Genomic DNA, 20846 nt, shown 5'->3' with positions numbered 1-20846 from the left:
CCTTTGGCATAACCGGAGTGTAAGGTTGTGACCAGGAAACAATGGAGTAAACTAGGTGGGGCATAGCCTTCAGGCAAGTGGAAACAAGGTAGACCATTATATTTTGGAAATAGTAAGTCGCTCTGTGATGTGGGTACCCAGACCTGTCTTGCTCATATAAGCACAAATTATCATATGGAATGTTCTAGTTTGAATCAGAAAGTTGAGGAAACCATTTCTGTTTTTAAAGAACAGATAATGCAAAGTGTTGGACAATGGTCAAATTAATTGATGGGAGAGATTAGGAGGATCAAGGAGAAGGTGGCATCTTTGGGTGCTGGTGAAAATGGACTCAGTGGAGTTGGCCCTGGACCAACAGAGCCCCGTGTATTTAATGCTCCTCATGCCCCCAGTGTACCCTTATTGGGCTCTTCTAAGAACCCTTTGATCAATTTGGGGGGTATCGCTAAACCTTGAATTGATCGGTTCTCTGTTTTTATGTGCCTCCCGGGGGCCTGCATTCTCTGGGCTTCGAAAAACATTGGTGATTCAGCTCCCCTTTGTCGGGCCCTAATGCTTTCGTTCTGGGTAATCAATCCAAACCCAGGGGGATAAGAACTATATGCAATATAGCGGTAAATTATCAAATGCTCTCAGTAGTCATGGTTAATGTGCCTAGGTTAGCTCCAGATTCATTTGAGGATACAGAAACTTTGAAGAACAAATGTATCCACTGTATCCGTCACACTAAGAGCTGCCTCTCAATTGTTAGAGAGGATATTATGCACAGTGCCAGGGGTGTTATACCTAATACTGGATTTGACTTTATACAGGTGTTCCTAGTGTCATGGTCCTACATGGAGGGTCTTCTTAGCATTGATCATAGGACCTACCCTCCGAGGGGTGTTGTGATTACTTTAAGGTCCCCAGATAATTTCCAGAAGGCTTTTGCAAGTCCTATGTACCCTTTGGTAATATAAAAGTACCCTTCAACCCCCGGCATACCCAAATGTTGGCCCCACAGAGAAAGAGTCTTAGTGCAAAACAGGGTTGCCATCCCACCGAGCTGGAAGAAGTGGAATGACTGATTGGGTATAAGGGTCAATCTGCAGATGTTGCTCATGGTTAAAAATTGATAGCCTGGAACATAGCAGGTCTGAATAGGTTGCTGGACGTTCCTGATTGGTGTTCTTTTATTCACACATTTCCAAATGATATTATTACAGGATACATGGTACTCTAAACCAATTTTGTTTTGTTTTAAGAGTATCAAACTTTTCACATTCCAGCAATCAAAGGCCCTAAAGGTAGACCCAGTGGTGGTCTTGCGATGTGGATAGATATTTCTTCTGGTTGGAAGGTAGATGCTGTTTCTACAAATTGCCTGGATCTCCAGTCGTTGTTAATCTGGACTGGCAAAGATGAATTATTGTGACTATTTTTATATGTATAATAGACCCTCAACCACACTTGGGAAGGCAACTCTTGCTCACTTACAGGAGCAAATCAATACAAAGAGCAGACGCCTCACTGAGAATAATTATATCCTTGTGGTCGGGATCTCAACTTACAAATAGAGCCCCATAAATATCTGCTTGGTTATGGGAAATTGCACCTCTAATTGCTGCTTCCCCTATTAGAACCCACCGTTTGACCCTAGAGTCAGCTTGTATCTTCTTTACTTTAAATCTGAGGGCCTGCAATGTCCGATTTGCTAAAGACCAGCCTGCTAAGAAGACCTTTAGGGGTGATAACGGGAGTACCCTTATTGAGTACATTTTTATCTCGGGGTCGCCTGGTCAAGAGTTAATGATTTTGAGATTTGTGTAGGATCTGAAAGTGACCGTTTACCACTAACTGTTAACATAAAGGGACATGATCCGGGGGTGGGTAATGTTAGTGGATATTTAAATAACCAAACTGTACAGATACAAGATCATGCTTGCAAATCAGCTAAATGGGTTAACCTAATAAAGCGTGATGTAAATCCCCTCATTTATGCACCTATTCTGGACAGCCTCAGTGCCTAATTCCCCATATTTCTGTCCTTTTTGGCACACTCAAAAGGAAAAACGTTGGGCAAACCTTGTTGGTGTGACTGTGTATGCCATCGGGCTAAAAATAAAATTGAGTTGTGTGTAAGCTCTCAGTTGAGGGTGGACAGACAGGAACTGCACACCCTAAGATTACACAACAAAAGCCTAATTTACCTTAAAAAGAGAGAATTCATACAGGAAAATGGTCCGCTCTGCATAACGCTGATTATTCCCGTTTTGGAAATTGGTATCCGAGAAGGATTTAAATAGGGATTGCACCCTTCAGTGTTGTATCAGTGAGGAGGAGTTGTGGACATAATATTCTAGGCTATGCCAGAAACCTGTCCCCCCCCACCCTAGTGGTTTGGATATTGCCATATCTTCTGATCCTTTGATAATTATGGTGGATGAGGTGGAAGCTGCTCTCAACTCTTTAAAGAGCGATAAAGCATCTGGTCCCAATCTAATTGCAATAGATTTGTTGAAAGATGAGGAAGCTATGGGTACCAGTGCTATGTTGGATTTTCAAAGCTATTATAAGCACTGGGAAAATACCAGAATCTTGATGTTTGGCTGTGATATTACCTATATATAAAAAAGGGGGAATGGAATGCTGCACTAACGTTTGCCTGATCCCTCTCTTAGATTGTCTTAGAGAGTTGTTTGGGAAAATCATACTAACATATTTGCAGGCGTGGGCAGACAGGGATAACATCATTAGTGATCTCGAAGCTGGATTTAGGAAACACATGGGAACGATGGACCAGAGCTTTATGCTTTTGATGCTAATCCAAAAATACACTGTTTTGAAGAAAATGTATTTATATGTGGTATTGTTGGACTTAAGGACAGCGTTTGAATCTGTCTCCATAGTGATCCTCTGGCAGATCCTTGCAGCTCATAAGGCACCAGCTAATCTGATCTCCATTATACACCAGTTATATTCAGGAAATAAGGCCTGTGTACGTTATGGTTTGAATGGTGAACTGACGCGAGCCTTTGATGTTGATTTGGGAGATAGACAAGACTGTGTCTTGGCTCCCTTAATTTTTAACATTTACATCCAAGAAATCATTGATGTTCTACTGAGGGAGTGCCAAGACTGTCCCAAAATGGCATCTGCAAAATATACCACATTATTCTACACAGACGATGCAATTCTAATTTCCACAACCCTACAAGGCTGAGAAAATCTCAGTCTGTTTTTCTGACTAGATGTAAAGAGTTGTCTCTTACGCTAAATATTGATAAATGCAAGGCAATGGTGCTCAAACCTCAATCTTTCAAATATAGACCAGCAATGTTGAAGGTAGGAGGTTCCCCATTAGAACATGTAACTGTTTATGATTACATGGGAGTGAGATTTCACGAGTCTGGCGGCTGGGCAGCACAAGTTGACAAATCTGCAATTACTTTGGAGAAATTTTGTGGAGCCACAACGTCTTTTTATTTTAAACATGTTAGTGGTGCACTATCCCCAGCCATGGACTTGCATAAAAAACAAGTTCTATCTGCTTCAATGTATGGTACAGATATATGGGGGTATGCCAATGTTGGTAAGATGAGCATCTGTGAACATACATTTTTGAAAAAAACTGTTCATGCTCCCTCTAAGTGCCCCTTCCTCTCTGGTCTATTTGGAGCTTGATATTGTGCCAGTTGACTACCAAGTTACCGTTAAACCTGTTCTTTTTTGGGTCAGACTATGGAAACAGCATGGCCTGGAAAAACCTCGGGATGTACTGTTCCATCTCATGTCATTGGAGGGTGGTAAAAGTTTGAAATGGCTCTTACATGTTAATAGAACCCTCCAAAGTTTGGATGCAGTTGATATGTGGGTGAATGCCCAAGGTCTGACTCCCTCAGCCAATAAGACTCTAAAGAACATAGCTTAAGTGAGAGCCAGTGAAAATCGTATGGTAGATGCTGCTAAACTAAAGTCACGTTTGGATTATCTTGTGTTTAGGTTACAGCATGGATTCAAACCATATCTGGTTACAATTTTTCTATCATTTGAAAAATGTCAGTATTTGTGTTTTATGCTGAGGATACTCCCTGTTGCCTTCTTTACTCAATCATGGAGGGCTTTGGAGTCGAGTAAATGCCCAATGTGTCGGGTAGCTAATGAAACTACCTTACATTTTCTGCTAATCTGCGATAAATTGCGATTGAGATGTATGTATCTCTGACCAATTTTAAGGAAGTTAGAGATTCGTTCCTTGGTCCTTGTTTGGAGATTCCAGAGCCAGTGCTTAGATTCTCATGTTGTTTTTTCAACCGCCCACTACATATACAGAGCATGGTGGCAAAGATCTAAAGCTCGGAAAAATGTTAGTTTATAATTAGGTGATTGATGATGGTTTGACAAGGTTGCAAGTTGTCTACCCTTGCCTTTTACTTTTCCTAGTCATTTTATATTCTGTATTCATGGGTCTTGGTTAAGCAATGCACACTGGTCATATTTTATGTACTGATTTGACCTTTTTCACAAATTGTATTATTGCACATTTATTTTTCTTATCATATTTATACCATTGTCTATTTTATGACAACTATTTGTATATGTTGACTTGATGGTTTACACCGAATACAAGTCTGAAAATGAATGAATTCTTAATTGCATGTGCTATATATTACATACTAAATATACCTATATACATTTCTCAGATGGAAATCAAGAGCCGCAGCTGCAATCTTCCAATGGCATAGAGAGGTCACTGCATCTAAAGAAGATGGCATGGGTGTGGGAACTGTATCTCTTTAAGAGACAGCAGCAATCTGCAGTAACCCCCACCAAACTAGCGCTGGCATCTGCAAAGACTTCTCTATATGGAATGTATTTACTTTTTAATAACTGATTTGTTTTACTGAGAAATATCCCTGATCAAATAACTCCCACAACAATAACTCCCTCCCCTCACCAAAATCTTGGACCAGAAACAGGATGTTTTAACCTGAATGTTCTTTTTTATTTAAAATAATAAATAATGAAATCAAAAGTGGACCCCTAACTGTCAATCATGTGGAACTTAACCACAAAATTGTACATTAATACAGGCAGTGTTTACAGACAGGAAATGCAACCTGTGTTCCATTGTTTGCATTCCAATTTGCACAAACATCCATTTGATAAAAGCAATATGAATAACTATTCTAGACATATTTAGACATTTTTTTTTTAAATAGAACCATTTTCAGGTTTTGGAATCAGAAACAAATATTGGCTTAACATATGACTTTCTTATTCTAGGCCTGATTCAACTCTAAAATGTTGGACACTGGCTATGGCATATTATTGGTTTCTAGCTTGTGCATAGATACAATAATGCTTTGTGGGGATCTGGGATTTAGGTCCCCCTTCTCAACACCCCATTTCAATATGTGCATTAAAGAATAGATTTCAGTGACTTTATTGACTACAATAGACACCAATCACAGAGGCTTGTCATTCCCCATTTCAAATCGGGATGTCTAAGCCACTCCATAAAAATAGCTGGAGAAAAGCCTTATTAAAGTGAAACTGGCCACAGTTTCAATCTTAATTATCAATCACAATGCACATATGCCTTGTGCTATATTTCCCCCTTCAGTGACATAACCTATAAACAGGATTACCCCCAAATACTTTTAATTTTACTATCTGGAATTAGATTAATCATTGGGGCATTTGGTTGAATGCTCTTGGGTGTCATACCGTCTTCAAGAAGGATTCCCTGGCGGCTGTGGAGCAGATGGCAGCTTCACCACCATTAGAATGTTTCACTTTTGTTTGTTACTTCCTGTTGTTTCGCTCTAGTCTTTCTGTCCTCCGGTTTCTTGCTTCCGCATTTAACCACGCCGCTTTGTCTTGGCCGGCGCGTTGCAACTCTTTTGCATTACGCTCCCGTACCTGCTCTGTGCTTTCCACTGGCTTTGCCAAGTATCATTGTTTACCGGTCCCAACCCGGTGCCTTTTTCTTCCCTGTTATATTTAGTTAATAGTATGATTCCATTCTAGCCCTCTGGTTCGTCCTCCTCCATTCTAGCCTATTTTTTCCTTCTCGCTTTCTTTCTCCGTTTACCTACGCTCCCAGCCGAGTCTATCCTCTTTCTTACGGCTCCTCTGCCCCTCCCACTTTTTCTCTCTGCCACTCGCTTTCGGCCGTTTCTCGGCTTTCCGGCTCTTACCTGTTCTTCTTTCTTCCTTTTGTATCCGCTACCTCTGGCTGCCTTCATTCGCCCCGTAGCGATCCTGGTTTCCTTGTCCACGGGATTACAGCCTTGCCGGAATTCTACACAGTCCGCTTTCGACTCCTCGCATCACGTGACCAGGAGTCCTATTACCAGTTCCATCAACCTACCTGGAGTTAAACTTACCTGGAGTTTCTGCACATCTACTCTGCAATCAAGACCCAACATCCTTGAGAGGTTTTTGATAAGCTTCCGCTTTTTTCCTCTCTGCTCTGTCTCTTCGGGAAGGGGCCCTTTGCTTTCCTGTTCTATCAGGGGGACAGGGGGACTTCTAACCGCGGAAGGCCATACCTCTTCACAAAAAAAGAAGGCTACAAGGAGAAAGGGGCGAAGACGCAAGTCCTCATCAGAAGATTCAGGTGAGGAGGAATGGGTTCAGGAACAAAGCAGTTCTGATTCTGAGAAGTCTTGTGTTAAGTTTGACATTGGGTTATTCTATTCAATTCTTGTTTGTCTTTCAAATGCCCAAGACAGGTAGGGACATCAAGCAGATCTAGGCAAATCCACCCGATAAGGTCTTCCTTTCAGACTGGCTCTTTGCTCCCAAATTCCCTACCAGGCAATCTGGTTCTGTCTTGTGAAAGGCCTCTGCATTCATCTCTTTCTGGAAAAGGCCTTCTTAAGGGGAATTTTCATCAGTTCCGTCCAGTTGGAAAACCAATCTTTGTTTTACCTCCTGTCGAGCAGGTACTCTACCATTGATGCTTTTCCAAGAAACTAACCTTTCTTCCTGTCTGACTCTAAATAATCCTCGCATTCAACATCATTCGACACAGCAGCTTTGAATTGATGAGATCTTGTAAAAGGTTCCCTTCACTTACCCAAACCCTCTAGGATCCTTCTCTTTGGTCGATTTGTCAAGGTATTCATAAGAGGATGTATTAACTGTGAATTAGCCCTTTCCTCATGAATTATAATAAAGTTAGACTGAAATATGTCTTTACCTTATAAGTCCTGGTATGGACCTGGGTTATTAATAAGAATTATATATTTAGACTCATAGAAATATTCTAAATTCGCAGACATTCTTCATGTTTCTGTGGCTGCATACATAACAGAGTTATTAAAGTATACAAATGTATTACTTATTAACACATTTGAAAATATCTTTTTATATGCATGTTATTGGGGCCATTCCTCTGAAATCAAATCTATCGGACAAAGGATTCAAGAGTTAGAGTAAATACTGTATTACCCACTTCTCACTTTAAATTACATTGTTTCTTAGGCTGCACTTTACTTTAAAAGCCAGCTAACAATTCATGTGTGTGTATCATGATGCTTTTTTATCAGCTGAAACCATTTGCACACAGAGAATCTCTGAAACAAAGGGACCATTTTGATAGGCTGCATTCAATGGAACCAATTGCTCTGCCAAGGTTGGAGGTCAGGGTCTGTTTAATGCATCAGCTATTTCAAGTTGCTATTATTGACAGACACCATAACTATCAGACCCTTAACATATTGATTTCCCGATTTACTTAAAAATATAGGTCCACAAAAGTCCTTTGTTCAGAATACATTCTGACCTATTTTACACACAGGGCTGTTTGTTTTTTACAGATTTTTTTCTGAAAAGTCTTGTTTCTCATGAAAATTATGAAAATAACAATGCATCCCTGGAAAAGGTTTCTTTGTATGGCACTCTTCATTTATTCTTCTTGTAATTAGGTTCTACTTACTATCTTGCAGGGTTCTATCTTTGACTCAGGGGTTGTGGATTCTTCTTTTGATTCATCCTGGCTTTCCTTTTAGCAAAGGAACCACCCATTCCTCCTGTGTGGATTGTTTATCTGGAAACCATTTCAGATTCTTTCACTCAAGAGAGAGGGATAGAAAGGCTAGTTTAATATATGGCATTGCTAAAGAGGATAGTTTTGCTTTCTACTCTCCGTTTGACTTATTCATTATTTTCTACATTTTAATACTGTAATTGTAATAATGCAATCCAAGCATACATCCTTTTATCTACACATTCTTGCTTACCCTTCTAATTCAGATTTCATTTTTATTGGGATGTCACTCATCTATGGGTTCAGATGATTCTTCCATTTGTTTGAGAATTAAACAGCGATGAATGGTTTTCAGGTGGTGGATATATACACCCTGTGTTCCTCTATCTGATCCTCTTTTGGCAGAGCCATCAGAACCAGTAGCAATCCTAAAATCCTAACCGGGCTCAGAATTCACCAAAACCTTATTTAGAATTCCCACAATGTTCTTGTTATATCGCTATACCCCCCCTACTCGCTAGATGACGGGCAGTGGGGAATATGTAGTTTCTTTTTCACTCCAAGAATTGCCCATATCTCAGTCATAGCTTCACTGATAAAGTGGCTACCCTGGCCAGACTCAATCCTTTGAAAAAGGACAAAAAGGAGAAATTATGTCCATTAATAAAGTGGCAGCAATCTCCACTTTACAATTTGGGTCTAGGAGATATTGGGCCTCATTACGAGTCCAGCGGTATCCGCAGCGGTAAAACCGCCTGGTTACCGCCAGACTCGTATTACCATTCCGCCTCCGTGACTCCCGGAAATACCAGGACATTACGACCCTGGTGTCCTGGGAATCTCGGAGGCGGAATGTTGTAAATCTCCATTCCCATTGAGTCACATAGGACTCAATGGGAATGGGGAAGTGGAAACACTGGCACCATCTCATGATGGTGCTCGTGTTTCCACGTCTGCCTGCAGGCGGGAGGTGTTCAACCCGCCAGGTCAGACCTGGCGGGAAGATCACCTCCCACCTGCAAGACTCGGGATCGGGCAGTCCCGAATTAACAGTGGTGGCGGGTCTACCGCCACTGTTAATTCCAGCCCGCCCGACCTGTAATGAGGCCCATTGAATCAAGTTTGTAACTAGGAAAGTAAGGGTCAACATGCATTTGTTGTCACAAGCAGAATGAATCACCTATACAATTAAATAGCTCTTTGGGTCAGACTATGGTAACCTCATTCCTCTTTTCTGTAGAGAACACCAGTGTTTGGGAGAACTCACTTGCAATGTAGCATGTACCAGAAAACCCTTTAAGTATATATTGCAGTATTGACCCATGTGTGGCCAATAAGCAACCTCGCATAAGTTCTATATCATATTTTGCAATCCCCTATGACCGTCAATAGCAGCCTCTCCTGCATGGTTTAATATTATGCTTCAGAAGGAGGTAGGTCCTACATAAAGATTGTAACCAGATTTGGCTTTTCTAATCAACAATCCATCCTGTACTTGGAACATCTTCAGGAATTTCAATTATATTTTCCTTCCATTAGTAATCTTATTCAGAAAAAGGAACGTTTTGTAGCTCTCAGACATAATGATAACATTTTGCAATGATTGGATCTTGCTTTTGAGTTGTAATTAGATCAATATCTGGAGCATTACAACTCCATTGAAGAGTGGAAAGTTCACTTTGTGATTGTGTCAGTGTTGTTATTTGTATTTCTCACAGTAGTTGCTGCATATCAATAGATTGCCCTCAGAGAGCTCCAATATTTGCTAATTGGTCTGCCAAATCATTTCTGTTTTTTGTCAGGACCGTCAATCTTAGAGTGACCTTTAATTTTCTTCCAATAGATGGTGACATCGTTTTACATCACCAAATCTCTATTATTTTGACACATTTTCCATGTTTCAAGGGCACATAGCACAACCCTGGCTTTCCAGGTGATCAGTTGTTATGCAAATACATTTCAGGCAAAATCTGAATTGGCAATTGTCGCTAGTCCTGAAGTGGATTTATGGTAGCAAATATTTTAGGGGCTGGTGGAAGTGCTCAACAATATTATGTTCACCATGGAGATGTGGACAATACCTTTTCAACACCCACACCATTGCCATGAGTGATTTTTCGCATCATTAAACGTAACCTTAGTGGCTGAAAATGGCTTACTTGCATATGGAATTACCTTAAGAACTTGGTCATGCTTTGATACAAGACCTCAGTTAAACAAGTGTCAGAAAAATCCTGTTTCCAAGAACACCTCTTTGTTTTTAATGGGATATGCCATGCAGGGATCTTTGGAAAGCCTTACTTTCAGTTGTTTAATAGCTCATGTTTAAGATAACCCCCACTCCCACTCCACCCCTGCCTACAATATATTAACGAAGGGCTGAGTCATTTCTGCAAAATGCTCTTCGATTTTACAGAGCAGTTGGTTAATCCTAAAAGACTTTGCAACTCACAGCTATGTGTGGGGTTCTTCAACTTCAGTAAAGCTTCAAGCTTCTTTTTCTGAGCATTAAAGCCCTAAGCTGTAATTTAATTAACTCAAAACTTTACTTTTGTCAGCACGTGACAGATCATCACCAAGTGTTTTTCAATAGTGTACCTTTTATTAGCATGTCATGTACAAAGGCCAAGCTCCTCTTGCTACAATATCAGGCATGACGTTATGTAGGTGTATATTGAATTAGTTCCCACTGTTAATGATGTGCCCAAATGGTTTATGAGTCCGCACATACTACTGCCCCATGGTTATATTGATGTTCAAGGAGTACCAAAACAGTCCCATATATATTTGTCAAATAAAGAGCAGATTATACTTTAGAACATTGGATTTGTGCAAGTTTCTGATCTCTAGAAGGGAGAATCCACCTTGACATGTGGTCTGCACAGTCTCCATTGTCCATTGGGATTTGAAATCCCCACTACTGGTATATAAAACGTACTATGGATTGGACAAATGTTTCCACAGGATTCCAAACTTTTTATAATCCCTGTGAGTGATTCAATGGATGCGAGATGCAACCTGTTTTGTTTTATAAATACCAGTGAGGTATTAGGGTCTCTAGGTATTGCTGTGTACTGTAGATATGTATGTCTATAGTCACATTAATCAACAGAGATCATTTTCTGGAAGTCCATAAACACTTGTCTAAATGTGTGCCTTTGTTCATCTGTTTCACAGGTATCAGGCAGGCTTTACTGGTCTTCAACAATCTGGTGGATACTGGGAATAAGTGTCTGTCTCTGAAGTAGCTTCAAGTAAGTTGGGTGGAGAGTTCTCTACTTCTGGTACTTGCCAAGCCTGATGATCACTTAAAATTGATTCCTTAATATTGAGGTAGTTACTAGTAACTCAGAGCACTATTTCATCTTCCAGAGTATCACAGGTAACGTCCTCTACCCCATCAGGCTATGGAGTGTGTACCCTATAATTCCTCACTTGTTGAGTATAGAGAGTCTTTACACTGATACTAACAGTGGTATTATTATAACGATCTTGGGATATTTGACCAATGACAGGATTCGCTAAGTCCATTGAAACATTTTTGGAATCAACCACAATTCCAATGGTATCTTAAGAAAAAATTATACTTGGGGGATCATTATTGCCAACCAATATTCGAATGGTGTCATCTTTTAAATCCACTAATGGAGTCACATGTACAGAAAGTCCCTTTTATTGAAGAGTGTTATTTAAATTAATACAACTACAGCATGGACTGCATGGAACTCTGAGGAATTTTTGGGCAATTATAGTGATCATTTACTGAGGATGTGGGCTGAACATTTGGGTAACATCCTTTACCAACACCATTACCATATTGATGAAACCCCTTTACAAAAGGACTGTGTTTTAACTAGTCCAATTGATTGCTGCACAAATAGTTTTTGTATCTATGGATTTTAGCCACTTGCTCATTCTCAGATAATGTGTGAGAATGATAAGGTTTATGATTGACATTTGAAGGGAATATTCACTTATATGTTAACAATTCCTACCGTGTTTGCTGTACTGGGTGAAGTGTGCTGCAGCAGACGCAGAAGCACAATTGAGTGATGGTATATTTCTCTGCTTTGTCATCTTTTTAGAGTCATTAGGAAAAGGGACATGTTCAATGTCTCCCAGATCTGCCTTAAAGAAATCCTCTTGAACAATACATGTGAGGGATACTGAGCATTTCTTCAACTTCAGAATTGTTAGAATTACAATATGTTTGGCTGACAGACATGTCCTTCTGTCTCTAATGATTGCCCAAGGTGCATTCAAAACATCTTCTGGGTTATCACTCGTAGCCAGGCACATACAAGGTTTGATTGCTTTCCTGCTTAGTGTTTTCCGCTATTCTATTTTGTTGTGCCACTAAAGCAGAGGCTTATCATGTAGGATCATCAGTTCATTATTTGCCAGATACTGCTCAGGTATTTCCTCTGCTGTCCGACTTGATAAGTAGAAATGTTCTGCTGGCTGTATCTTGAATCCAAATTTGGCTAAGCCTTTCCAAATAGGGTTCTCTGCTTTTGAATGAACTGGGGAAGCTCCTGTAAAATAGAGATTTGAATGTGTGACACTGTGGTCACTGACAACAGACATTGCAGGGGCTAGTGATTTCAACTATCCTGGACATATGGTGGTGAGGGTGGTGATATTGGTGCCACTGCGACTGCTCATTGCAGAGGGATCAGAAGAATGCATTTCTCTTGTTCCTTTCCTTGTAAATTGCAAGAGAGACCTCCCCCACTCAGGTGTTGCAATTTAATCCTGAATCCATGCCCTGCATGTTGCCATATCATCTTATGCAAAAAAGCAGACAGTAGAGATGTGTAGTAAGGTTTAGAAAAATCGTGACACATATGAACTCCTTTGAACCAAGTATGTCTGTGTTGATCCTGGAATAGGCAGTGGTATATGCCATTGGCCAGACCAAGAGCTTCAACATCCTATTCTTCCCTAATTTCCTGGCCCATGGTCCAGTTCTGGTCTTTCAGCATGGGTACTAGAAGTATCACATCACTGATGGAAGTGGTGTCCTGGCTGAGAGCCTGTATAAAAAAATAAATGGGGACTTATGTCATGGCTTATACAGCTTCTAAGTCCCCATTGCCTAAGAGTCAAAGGCATGGATGACCCTGCTTCACTTTCTTCTTTTCTGTTCCATCACATAGTCATTGAAAGCTGTGTGCTGTTAAAGGAGATGTTGAAACATATATAGGGTTACATTTGATTGTGTGGAAAGCTCGTGTATGAGGCTATGCTGGTGTCAACATTTTCCAGGATTTTAGACAATGGCTGAAATGGCTAAAGATGTTTCAACATATTTCTGTTACTTTGACAACCACTGCATCTTGTTTCAGGAAGTCCTGTACTATGAGGTTCAAGTAATGCACAATACAGGGCACTGGTATTAATGTCCACCAACCATTGCATGCACAATCTTGCTACCATACCAAAACAACTTTGAATACTGCTAGAATGTTTGCTGCTGTTTGCACTTTCTCCAAGGAAAACATTGAAAGAGTATGTTTTTGCAGTGTAGCAGTGGTGGGCGAGCAGCAAGTGCGCAGATTCTTAAAAGGAGGACAATATGCAGTGATGCACATATAGGCCCTGATTCACAGAGCGTTTTCCAATGAGGATTTGCCATTATAACACGCTTCTGTGAATTAGGACCCATAGTCTGTTAACTGTCCACTGGTTCACGTATCTGTTTTCACATGAATCGTGTAGACATGGGAGTCCATCAGTGCGTTTCTGATTATCACTAAAGGTGTTCTGTGAGAATCAGGCACTGCAACTGTGCAAATGTATGTGTGATGTTTACCAGATATTTTGGACAAATGGCTTTGACAAATTCACAGAATTCCTTGGTGTCCATAAAGAAAATGGCTGAGGTTGAACGTGCAACATTTTGGCAAGCTTTCAACTGTAAAACAAAAACAACAATGGATGGTATTTAGGGTTCTATTTTTACTTGGTGAAAACAATCTCGATACTGGATTGTTTCAGACTATGCTGAGAAACTGTGCTGTCATTCGTGCCAGCACAGGTGCATGGCTCACCATGTTTTGGCCATGATCGAGTAGCAGGTACATCTCTGTTCAGCCTGAAGGAGAGTTTAGGGGGGAAGGGGTTTGATACCCTGTTCACATCCTGAGGGTGGGTTCCAACACCTGCTTCACCATCATCTTCCTCACCCATTAGCACTGTCCCTTCAGAAAAGGTTCCAGCAGACAACCCACTTTTGCTCTTTTCATGAGCAATTTATTTTTACAAGTGACTCCAGAGTGCCCCAGTGCCATAATGTGATCCTGGATTTTACGGCAGACAAACATTTAGCTAATTAAATATTCCCTCTCTATACCTACCAGGGTAATTTTTAATACACCCTGGTAGGCTCCATATTGTAGGAACAATTGGTATCCTGCAAGGATTGTTTTATTTCATTAAGTGCTCCCTAACAATCCACTTTGTGATTTGACTAACATACTGTTCTTTTGTATTCTATGTATTTATGATGAATGTTATGTTTTATGTCTTTCTTCACTTGTTTCAATTGTTTTCATTTAATTTTTGTTAAAAATTCTGAAAAATTCAGAACTTTTAAAAATTGTGCTTTCACCAATAAATTTATTGTCAGCACTCTCTAGACTCCTTCTTTGGTTTACCTTTAGTGACTTGTTTTGCAAGCACTAGCCTCTAATTGTCATGGAGATTTGATTTAAATACTTGACAGAATTTAGGACTTTGTCGGTTCTGTTTAAGCAGTTTATCTTGCCCTCACTCACTCTTGCACAGAGGGGCACCCCTATTGTTTGTTACTTATCCTGGATTTTCACAGCACACATTTTTTCCCCAGAGTGTGCAGATTGCTATATGTTAATTTTTCTTGTAAGCAATGAAAAACTACAAGCCCTTGAATTTTCCTTTTTCACAAAGTCAGTGACTGAGCACACTGTTTTAGTGGGGGTGCCGGCAGATTTCATAGTGGAAAATTTAGAAGAAGAAACATGGGTTCCTTGGATTGCTAGACTGATGTCTGTTGCTACTACTATGCGTCCAGTCACACGTGAACTACGTGTCCTACTCTAGATGATTAACAACTATTTATTGGGCATAGCACTGAAGGGGAACATACACACTATTTGCTGCTGATGACCCTTACCATTGGCATCTCTAGAGCGCGTCAGCATCTCTTGCCTCTTGCTTTTATGAGAGTCTGCAAGGTAACACAGTGGGTCACTGGCATTATCATCATCATCATCATCATCGTCGGAAAGGGATGATGGTAATGAACACCTGCCTTTTCCTCACTTTCAGCACCATTCCCACCGTCTTCTGAAGGAATCTCACTGTCTGTAAAATACAGGTGGACCTTTTTGCGTTTTTGGATGCTTGCCCGTCCTCCTGTGACTGTACCTCATCATCACCCAAGACTGTGCCCAGCACTTCAGCGCCAGTCGCCTTCTTTCACCCACAATTCAAATCAGATGATGCCGTTTTCAGCAGCACCTACTTGTTCGCTACCTGTTCCGGTAATAGTGCTTGCACCGGCTATACCAGATGGTGGTTGCTCGGGGTAGGCTTTTATTGACTGATTCCTTGAAGATTTGGGCCACCACCCTGCTGTTCAGCTCCAGCTTGCTTTTTTGGAGGTACTTTGCAGTACTGCCTCTCACAAAAGTATATATTTTGATTGATTGATTGATTGATTGGTACATTTGCATGGAAGAAAAAATATATATGTACGTATGCATGTACTATGCATGCGACGCATGTATTGCATTGCATTTGCAATATTTAGGGTTTGTTAGCAAAAAAAAAGGAATATGCAGAAAAATATAGACATTAATTAACAGTGCATAAAATTCATGAAACATACCATATTGACAAAAAAACAATAATGACCAGAAATGATAATTATCAAAATAAATAAAACATTATAGTAATTCATGCCAAAGGTAAAATAATTGTTAGCATCCATGGTGACCAATCAAATTGCTACAAACGCAGGCTGAAACTAATGATCTCAGCCCCTGTTCAGAGCGAGCTGAGTGGTCTACACACCGGCTGTCATTTCCTTTGCCTCACCGCTACCATACCCTACCCTGCCCTAATCTTCACTCTGTACCACCACCTCACCGAACAGACACCCCAAAAAGTATACCCTCCCTTCCCCACCCCTCACCGAACTGACCTGTCTCCTGCTGCTGCTCTCCCTCACCCGGAAGTTGGCCACAAAGGAAACGGAGTTGATCAACTGGTTGTTCCCTTCTCCCTTTTTCTGGGACTGCCATTTTCTTTTGTATTTCTTCATTTTTTCAACTTGTGAAATATCTAATGGGTCGTTTCACAACTTCAAAAAACAAAGCAATCAGAACCCTGAATGTTGTGCCCAGGGTGCTATTAGCAATAGCACACAACTCCAAGGACTGCACCCTGTGGTAAGAGTCTAGGGAGCCTTGTTAAAGGCCATCACTGCACACAGGACTATTAACTGGAGCCCTGGGTCTTTGACACATGGTACAGTGCTTGGAACCATGTTTCACGTCTTAAAAATTTTCAGGAATGATAATGTTCGCCATGAATTCAAACATTTGCAGTAATGTATGGCTTCAAGTTCCAGCAGCTCCGAAGCACCCTGGGGCCCTTCAATATAACAGTTTCACTTCTGGGCCCGCCCAGTCTGCCATTTCCCCTAGGTGTCCTCTGTTGTCCTGCACACTATGCAATGTCAAATGCACACATTCTTCAAGAGATCACTTGTTTGAATTTAGATGAAGCAGACACCCCACGTTGCTAGGCGGTGCCAGGGAGCGGCAATACGGATAAGTCTGATTGCATCTTCAGTATATATTTAGATTGTTCGTTGTGTATCGTGTATTCCTGTGCAGATAACTATGTTATAGGTTCACACGTGTGGTTTTTGAGATTTGTTTATTTATATTAAAGACATCTCGATGAGTTTCTCTTGGGTTGTCTTAAATGTTTACAATCTTGTGCAATATGTTTATTGTTCATTTTCTTAAATAACAAGTTTTTATGAGATTGATGCAATCAACTCTCTTTTATGAAAGCATGTTGATGCGGCATTAACACGGATTACACAGTGGCTCTATCCAAAATTCACCCTGATCATTTCTTTGTGATGTTCATACAGCAAAGGGGCAGCAGCTGTTCATCAGCGAATGCCTCACTCTCATGGCATTATCAGCAGCATTACCCCCAACAAGTAAATGTGTGTGCTGGTGAGGTACAAGAGGCATCCCAAACAATAATACTTCCAAGATCAGAAAACATTAAAAACACATATCTCTTCACGGAAAAGTGCAAGTGCATCCCTAATTAGTTTATACATAAAGTGCTGGTGCAGAATCAGGCTGTCAGGCTATGGTGCGTTGGTCCTGCTCTGGTCTGATGACATGAAAACAAACCTTCCTCCAGAGAGCTCAGTACATTCAGAAATTCACACAGAATGCCAAGGGCTCCAGTGAAAGATCAGGAGGAGAATAACCAAACTCTCTATTAGGCTCTAGAGGGAAAAAGAGAAGGTAACATGTTAGGCGGGAAGTCTTCAATGTTAAGGAATTGAACAGTGCGTCAGATAATATGGTCAACCTACCTATGGCACCGTAGGGGTGTTTTTAGAGAGCGGTGAAAAGACTATAACACGCAGGTGTATTGCAAAGTACTCCCGCAGAAACTGTTCATGAGCAAATGGAGCAGCCCAACCCGGGGGGGGGAACGCGGGTGCAAGCTAAAGAAACAGTCGTTCCAATGAAAGTTTGGAATCCAGCCAAGTAGTTCAAAAAGGTTTGTAATTCAACAAAGTAGTTCAACACAAAGAAAAAACACAAATTGGTAATCCAACCAAGTAGTTCAGCACAGAGAAAAAACTAAAGTTTGTAATCCAACCAAGTAGCTCAGCACGAAGAAAAAACAAAAAAAGTTTGTAATCCAACAGAAGCAGAATAGTAGAAATAGAGGCAGACGAGAAAGTTCCAAAGTGAAACCCCACAATGGTAGGGACAGAGCAAGGATAAGGCAGGTCAATTCCAGGGACAGGCAAGTTTCGTAGGCAACAGGAAATCCAAAACATGTCAACACAGATGACACAGAGGCAGAGGAAGGTAAGTAAAGAGGACGAGATCTAGGAACAAGAAGACAAGGAATAAACGTGACAGAGTTCAAAAGCTACTCACATGGAGATGTTTAGAAGCACCCATCATGTCCCTTTATCCGGTTGCCGGCCTAAAGCAGAATGACCGCGTAACCTTGCCCCGCAGCGCGTGACGTGCCCCCAGCCCTAATGGGGACTGTAGTGAATGGCAGCAATCGGAGCGCAGTCGACATGGCAACCACCATGCCGCTGAATATTTCATTCCTTTTCTCTGTCAGTCTGCCACAGGGACGCCGATCCTGACTCAGACACATTAAACAATAAATTGGCAGATCATATATTGACCAAAGCTCAGTACAGTCAGCATAAAGTTCGTACAATTCAAACATGAACATCAAACAAAAATCAATCAAATGTGTAGTTACAATGATTATTTTCCTTTAATTTGTAACATTCTCTTTTAGAGCTAATCGTCTATAACCCCCAGACCTCAAAGTAATCCACAGGAGGATTGGTTGACGTCACATTTGATGTTTCGGCGTGTTCTCCATTATAAGCTCCTTCTTTAGGACCTATGTAATGCTCAATTTAGTAGAGACCATGCATCAGCTTTTTAATGTTTAAAATCAGCCATGTGTCATTCTTCAAGATCAGTTTGAATCAAATGAGACCAAGTGATACAGCAGCGTAAATGCTCATCATCGTGACTAATATGTTTATCCCATCAGGTTCCTTCAATCAGTGCTAAATATGTACCTCCTATTGTTGAAGCACAGGAAGACAAATTGCAGATAGACTTGTTGACAACTCACGTATTTCATGGTTTAAGTGTTTTCAGGCGCCACAAGACAATAGGGTGTGGGGGGAGAAAAAAAACAAAAACAGTAAAAACAGTCCTACAAGGCCTTGTGACATTCAGACCGTGCAAGTGCAGTGACAGTAAGTGCAGGGGGTTGGTCAGGGAGGAGGGGGTGGGCTGGAGCAGAGGAGGGATGGAAAAATGCAGGAAAGCAGGGGCCCCAGGTGCTGGGCAGTGTGGAGGAGAGCCCAGAAGGTCAAGTGCCAGGAGAGGGACGGGGGGTGCTAGTAAGGGTCAGCTAGCATAAGGAATTGCGTAGACCAGATTCAGAAAAGTCAGGGAAGGGTGCCAGAGGGCAAGTACTGGTTAAGGGGTGCTGGGGTATACTGGACGAGGAAGGCATGGCCCCATTAAGGCACATAGGGGACCAGGCACCACTCGCAGCGACAGGGGGACATGAGCAAGGGACGGTGAGAGGAAAGGAGGAGGAGAAAAGGAACGTCTTGAGAAGTTTTACAGAATTTGAGATCTGGCTCAAGTATGAGAGAGGCTGGACGGCTAAAAAAAAGAGGTCTACCCCCCACTCTCTGCTTGGCTTGGAAAAGCATCTGATCAGCAGAGAGTTTGAGCTAGAGGACTGAAGGACTCTAGCAGGGGGTATTTAGAGAGAGAAAGTTGGGTGTAGCGGGGTCCCAGGCCCCAGAAAGCCTTGTGGGTGATGCAGAGGGTGTTAAGTTTGATCCTTTCAGCCACCAGGAGCCAGTGGAGAGATGTTAGGGCTGGAGAGATGCAGTCTCTGGGCTTGAGGTCAAGGATACGTCTTGTGGCCCAATTCTGGATTAGTTTAAGAGGCCGAAGGGAGGAAAGAGGCAGATAGACGAAGAGGCTGTTGTAGTAGTCCAGTCTAGATAGAACCTGTGCTCTGGTGACATTGAGCTTCTGGGGAAAGCTGAGGAAAAGAAGTATGTCTCTAAGGAGGGGGAGCAGGAAGTTGGACTACTTGGCAAGGTCTGAGGTGTGAGGGGAGAGAGGTGTCAAAGATGACCCCACATTTTTGTGCCTCACATGAGGGTGAGGTGAGGGGACACAAGGAGGGCGGCCAGGGAGTTGGAGGGAAACAGGGAGCTGGTGTCCCGATGAAAAGGGTCTCAGTTTTACTGCCATTAAGGCAGTGATCGTTTGCAGAGCACCACGCCTGAATAGCAGTCAGGCAGTTAGGTATGAGGGAGAAAGAAGAAAGGCAAGAGGAGGGAAGCTTAAAGGAGAGTTGTTTGTCATCAGCATAACATTGGAAGTGAGGAGAGAAGGTGGAGATCAAATGGGCCAGAGGGGCAAGGTAAATATTGAAAAGCCATGGCGATAGAATAGAGCCTTGAGGACGCTGCAGGTAGAGAGTGAGGTGGAGGAGAGGAAAGGGCCCAGTTGCACTTGGGAACGACAGTTGGAAAGGAAGGAGGTCAGCCGGGCCAGTGCCCGGTCTCTGATGCCTATGGTATCATAGAGACGATTTATGATGGCATGCTACCATCCTCATAAAGTTAGCATCTTGCACACTGCCCAATCAGTGAGGTAGTTGATTTATACCAAATTTCATAATAATTTTGATAGTATGCATTTATTGTCTTAACAGGAACATTCATTTTCTATGTTTACTGGCAGTCCTCAGTTCCTGTTCTTTGGAGGACAGCTTTTGTATATTTGATGAGGTACGTTCAGCATATCTTTGCATGCGGACATGTAAACTCTCATGATGAACCTATCTCTTGCTACTTATGGGCAGAAACCTGCATGTATGTGGGTGCATACACACATTGTCAGTGTAGTGGAATTCTCTGTGTGGGTCTCCCCGGAGGGCTTAGGAGGCATTTCCATATTTATTTTTGATGACGCTCGTGAATTACTTTCTTTCATTTGTTTAACTGCCTTCATGGCAACCTCATGCATATTGGCGGAAGGGT

The sequence above is a fragment of the Ambystoma mexicanum genome, chromosome 4q, assembly GCF_040938575.1.
Source record: "Ambystoma mexicanum isolate Mex_15411 chromosome 4q, UKY_AmexF1_1, whole genome shotgun sequence".
Classification (NCBI taxonomy): domain Eukaryota; kingdom Metazoa; phylum Chordata; class Amphibia; order Caudata; family Ambystomatidae; genus Ambystoma; species Ambystoma mexicanum.
The sequence above is the reverse complement of the archived record's forward strand: the minus strand, read 5'-3'. Positions refer to the sequence as shown.